We start from the raw sequence: 6,653 nt of genomic DNA on the forward strand, positions 1-6,653 counted from the left end.
ATCCCTTTGATTTGAATCTTCAGCTCTTTCAATTCCTTGCTTTTACTCTCTATATGATTTTTTAAGTCTTGTTGTTACATTTTAGTTTGCTTCAAATGTTCCTAATATGTTTCTAGTACTCTTTCTAGCCAGGCTTGCAATTTTGAGTTCTCGAAGTACATGGAATTTCTCCTTCTTCAGCTCATCACACAATTGCTCTAGCATTGGCCGATTTCCTCTTGCATATACCAATTGAACACCTTCCTCATGAGAGCCAATTATGGAGTCATCTAGCTACTACATATCCTTCTTAGAGATAGCCTCCTCTAGATATTACCCTTTCTTTAGTTTGAGTAATTTTGTTTGCATGGCTTGAAGGATAGTTGCTCCGATTTTCCTTCTCTGACTTTTTCCTTCTCTCTAATTGTAGCTTTATCTCCCTTTGCTAAGTGCACATTAGTCTTTCTCTTTCCAACTCCTCCTCCCTCCTATAGAGATCTTCCTCCTTTCTATGTAGCTCTTCTTCCCTCTTATGCAAATCTTCTTGAAAAGATAAATGTGTACTTGTGAGAAAATCTTCATGTTACTTCAAGCATGCTACTTGCTCTTGTTGTAGATTGCTTGGACTCTCTATCATAATTGAAGTGAGGTCAAATTTCCTTGCTTTGCTCATTGTGCATTTGTCATTTTCTCCCTTATCACCTCTTTTGCTATGTCTTCTATTGCCATATCAATCTCCTACTCCACTTGCCTTCTCGTTTTTCCTTGTTTTACTATGTCTCACCTTGTTGTGCCTTCAAGTTGTCCTCTTGCATCTTATTCATTATCCTATGTGGTAGTGATAGTTGTGGCTATGGTTGTACTTCCTTCAGTGGAACTACATTTTGTGCTCATTGCCATGCCTACTATGAAGATCCTTGCAATAGAAGTAGCCAAGGCAATACACACTAGCTAAGTGTAAGACCATTTTTCCTACCTAATGGATCTAGACCAAAACACACATATTGATTATGTGCTCTCTCAAGCTAAGTTTTCTTGTGATCTCTCACCCCACAAGATCTCCCACCATCTAATCTCACTCACTTGGATAGCATGGATAGCTATCCACAACCCATCAAGAAAGAAGAAAGAAACAAGAAAATAGTTGGATCACAATAGCTCACCACATTGTAGTCAAGATGTTTGTTGATGAGCTGCAAAGTTGTGACGATCTTATCAACCATGCCCACAAGCTCCACACTCCTTGATCCTCTAACCTTCATGCACAATATATTGTGGCGAGTGCTAGAGAATAATGTGTGTATCAAGTTGGCCTACAATCTTAGGTTTGAGTAAAGAATTGCCTCCTTCTTGATTTTATCTTTACCCATTTCCTACTTTGTGAACTTGAACTTTGCCACAACATCTATTTTCTCCTAAGTTTCTCTCTATGGGCACTCTGCTAAATTTAGGGCCTTGTGCACTAGCTCTGATGAAAGGAGAATTTCCACTTTCTATAGGCCCTCTCATGTTTTGATAATGATTGTCATGGTCCTCTTGCCCACATCATCCTTAGTTTGGGATTCATTCCATTTGGGATGGTTTGCCTAGCCTCCAAAATTTTCCACATATTTGGCCAAGGAACACATCTCCACTAGTTCTCTAAAGTTCTAGATTTTCTTGTACCTTAGATTCCTATTCCTCAAAATGTTCATGTTCATATTGTACCTTGCTAGCAGGGCTTTTATGAAAGGGATCTACTAGCTATACTATCACCCATATTGGCAGCCATGTCTATAGTGAGCTCTACTATGGAGAATGGAAAGTATGTGGGTATCAATTCCAAAGGTGCTTTTGATTTAGTGTGGCATACTTTTACCTAACCTCACTATAGGATTTGCACAATTTTCATTCAACATCATAGCAAGCTCCCGGTTTAGCATGACGATAGCACTGGCTGGAGAGTGGTCCTAGGTTGGGGGCATATTTGAATTGGAGATGATGTGTGAGCCCCCTTTGACTTGAGAAGAAATGGATTCGAGGATTTGGTTCTCAACAACTTCCTAAGTAGCTTGACTAGAGGTAATTGTGGAGGCCATAGGTTCCTGGCACTTAAGCTCCTATTTGTGAGTAAGTGGTGGTAGTTGATGATTGTGAGACACTCTTATGCTTGATGATGATAACATTGAAGCACATTTAGATTGTATTTGGTTGGTTGTTAGTGCGCCATCATGTTGACTTTTGCTAGAGAAGACTACAATAGTGATTTGAATAGTGGATTTGGTCAATGAGGTGTTAGAGTGAATTGGTTTGCTCTTTTGCTCTATGGATGGTTTTGGTGTGGTATCTTTGATGTGTGTGGCCTTGTTTATGAGTCTTGTGGATTGCCATTGAGTGCTATGGGGCATTTGGGAAGTTGAATCTAGTAGTTACCCTCATAGTACCCATGTGCTTGTAGTAGGGTGTTGGGGACCCATCATGGATTTGCATGTTCTTGCTACCATAATGCCAATTCTTTGGTTTTGGCTTATCATAGGGGTTGCGAGGTCTAAGTCTCTCTATAGGCTGGGCTTTGAAAGGATTGGACTCATCCTTGGGGACCCATCTAGTGTGTTGTTGTTTAGTTGTGGTCAACTTACTCACTCATTCCTTTTGACTCTTCTAAGCTTGTTTTAGGCCTCTTAGGAGTTCTTAACCCCTCACTAAAGTTGGTTGAAAATTTTGGACATCGGTGGTGTTGCAAGCACTATAGAAGCTTGAATACCCTTGCTAAAAGTTGTTATGATCCTGACATTTGTTAGAGCAGGATGGATGTGTTAGGTTGCATAGTCAATATTGCACAAAGTTTGTTTTGTGAAGGCTCATTCCAACAACATTTCCTTGCCCCACCCTTAGTGTTTGTTAGCACACAAAAAGTGATTAGAAGCTCTTAGTCTCGATGGAAACCATGACTTTGCAATTCTAGCAATGAGTAGGGTCCCCATTTGGGTTGACTTTTGTAGTGGTAGGGATCAATTGGGATTATCCAATTTTGGTCCAATCCTCATAGTAGGTAGGTATATTGTTGTTAGATCCTTTATCAATTAGTGCATCAAGGACATGGTTTCTCTTAGTGGTGATTCTCACCCTCAAATAGGTTGGTGCTATGGATTCCTCATCCTCAGGGTCATTCTTAGTGATAGATATTTCGTGCATATTTATAGGTAGTAACAACATACTGGGTCCATGTACTAGGTGCATTGGCAGGCAATATTTCTTAATGTGTCTTCCTTTGAAGAAGCCTAAGCACTCACCATCAAACATTTCAAGCTCCATGTTGCTTGACCGCTTGATCCAATGAACTCAAGTGTTTTGAGCTTCATTTTCTATTTGTGTCCTTTAAGTGAATAAAGCAACACCAAGTCACCTTTTTTAAAATCATTTTGTTTGACATGCTTGTCAAACATATCCTTTCTTCTCACTTGTGATTTGAGTTTCGGATAGCCATTCCAACTCTACTAAGTTGTTAGTCGTTTTGTAGGTGATTTGATAAGCCCACAAGGCTACCATTAGCTTGTTGCCCAAGTCACTCTGTGAGGAAACATTTACATTTTTTTGTACACTCACTAGAATTTTTTTTTTGCTTCAGCTTGATCGTGGGTGTGGGGATAATATGATGACGATTTTTTAGGGATCATTAGGAAGGTAGATAGTAGATATGTAATTACTTCATTAATGATGTGCATGCCCTCGTCACTCACTAGTTCAATGGGGAAGCCAAACCTAGAGATCACTTGCTCCCAAAGAAACTTAGCTATAGCCCTTACATCATTTTTCCTAGTAGCTCTTGCTTCAACCCATTTTGTAAGGTATTTAGTTGCTACAATGATGTATTTGGCTTGTGAGTACCAAGTTGTTGGACTAATGGGTCCAATGAATTCAATTTCCCATTTTTCAAATGGTTGGCATGCTATCAACAGTGTCAAGTCCATCTTGTCCTTTTGTATAGGCACTTTCATGCGCTAACACTTATCACAATATTTGACAAATCAATAGTATCATGGAAGAGCATAGTTCATGACAATTGAGACTGAAGGACTTTGCATATAGTGTGTCTTCATTCAAGTTCCCTCTTGCAATTACCCCATGTGCCTTAGTGTGTATATCATGCATATCATTTTCATAGACACATTTTCTTAATTAGCCATTTTACCCTAATCGATAAAGCTAACTAAAGAGGATCAACTTTCAAAATGAGTCACCTTAGTCTAGTCTCAATGGGACAATTTAAAATCCCTTTTTTCAAAATTTGAATTATGTCATCTTCCCAATAAGGTATAAGGTATGTTTTGTAAAGTTCCTCTTCACTAGAGACCTTGAAAAGATGCACATCAAGTAGATAATCCATGGTGCCTTGCTCAATTGTGTCTGTAATGGGTACATGGAATATGTGATCAACCATATAGTATTGTTTACCCTTACGCACCACCATTAGGAAGTCAAACTTCAATAGAAGTAGTAACCATTGCACCATGTATCACATGGCTTATTCACAAGAAAAAACAATGTTTGCTGATATACAAAGAAGGTAAAGTGTGTTGCCAACAGATAATGTCTAAACTTCTTCACCGCAAGCACCATAGCTAACCTTCCCATTCTATTGTCAACCAATTCATTTTAACATCAATGAGTTGGTTACTTGCAAATCTCATCGAGAAATCCATATTGTGCTCACTAGGTTGGCACAACATTGTTCCCACAGCAAATTCTGAAGCATCAATGTGCACATGAAGGGGACCTTCCATTCCATAGAGGTGCACAAGGTTGAAGAAGGACAGAAAGAAATAGCCCAAGGACTCAAAATTAGAATGCCAAAAGAAACTTCACAATTTTCCAAAGTGATTTACAAAGTTTAAAAAAGCTTTAAGTGCTAGTTTTGGGGCACGACTCATATTAGGGCACATAGTATCAAGGAATGGAATTGGCATTGACTTCTTGAAAGTTAAAGTAATCATGGATCTTTTTCCTCGAACCAACTACAAGGGAATCATATTGGATACTATCGATGATTCGTGTTGAATTATGCATTCATTGACCCCCATACAAATTTGATTATGTTCAAGTGGAGAGAGGAATGTTAGCAAGCCTACAAGAAGCTTAGAAAAGATAATTTAGCATCCATTTTAAGAGCCCGCTCAGAGTTTTGATGGTTAATATTGAACACATTAGTTTCTTCGGTCTTAGAGTCTATAATTATTTACTCAACTATTTGTCCACCTGTGTCATAGTCGATGGTATTTACTTCCCCATCACCCACTTCACTTCCAAACTCCCAAACTATGCATTCACCATCTACAATTCTTTTGTTTAGAGACCTCGTCCTTTACGTGCTCATCATATTTCAAATCATCATTATCTTTGAGCATAGCGTAGTTGTATAAGAGATTTGAGTCGTGTAGTCTAGTCCATTTTCCTTCCAAGTCTTCCATGAGGTCCCTAGGAGGTCTCAGATTGGCCATAGGATTGTCAACTAATTATCCTATTAGATACTCAAGGATCCTATGCAATTCTAATTTTCTCATTGGAACATATTATGACATAGGCATTGGCTTTTTGCCTCAGCTTCTTACCATCAAGAACAAGGGTAATGTGGGTAGGTCATCATTCTTAAGTTTATAGCTTCCCTAGCTTCATTAAAATACTTGCTTTCTTAATAGTCCTCTTATAATGATACTCATCATTGAAGAATGGTAGGTCAATGGTTGCTAGCATGTGTATCCAATCGCACTTATCCTCTAGACATGGGATGTGCTTGGTCTAGGGACTATAATTGGATTTGTATGTAATTCTCCTTTGAGCATGGAAAAAATGGCATCTAGATTGGTTGGTGAGGTCTTCCAATTGTCCATCTCCACTTGGACTACTTCCATTGTGTTTCAAAGAACATTAGCCCATTATCCTAGTCTTCTATCATTTGCACACCTTGCATCTAGGGTCTTCCTAGTAAGATGTCATATTCCACACTCTCCACTACAATGAAACTCACCAAGAACTAGACTCTAGATATCTTGATTGGCTAGTTTTTTAACACTCCAAATGGATGAGCTTTTGTGCCATATCAAGTGTCACGTTGAATCTAGCAATTTCCACTCGGGGACTACCCCACACTTGTAACATTGTCACGTTGAATCTAGCAATTTCCACTCGAGGACTACCCCACACTTGTAACATTGTCACGTTGAATCTAGAAATTTCCACTCGGGACTACCCCACACTTGTAACATTGTGTTGCTAAGGACACTCACTTCTACCCTTGTGTCCATGATGGATTTTCGAGTCACATATCCTAATGCTACAAATAGTAAGACAACATGTATCTTAGTTCATTCCTAGAAAGCATTAATATGTAGTGTCCCTAGCATTAGGGAGGGTGTCACACTTGGAATATGGGTGTCATTGTGTTTGCTTCTCGTGGTACTATTTATCATCCTCACTCCTCAAACCATGACTTGAATGTATTCCACATATTCTAGATTTGTCTCATTAGTTGCCCCAAGGGCAATGACACTTAAGTGAACAGGAGAGTTGTTACCATTCTTGCATTGACCTTGTTAGTTTTATCCCTCTTGGGTAGTTGAGGTTCCGTCCCTAGGTCATTTTGAAGTATGGTGAACTCACCTAGTTAGGCATGAGGTTCTTGCACTTGGCTTGTTTTT

This window comes from Lygodium microphyllum, chromosome 12 (genome assembly GCF_053477565.2).
Source record: "Lygodium microphyllum isolate KBCC chromosome 12, Lygodium_microphyllum_v1.1.10, whole genome shotgun sequence".
Lineage (NCBI taxonomy): Eukaryota > Viridiplantae > Streptophyta > Polypodiopsida > Schizaeales > Lygodiaceae > Lygodium > Lygodium microphyllum.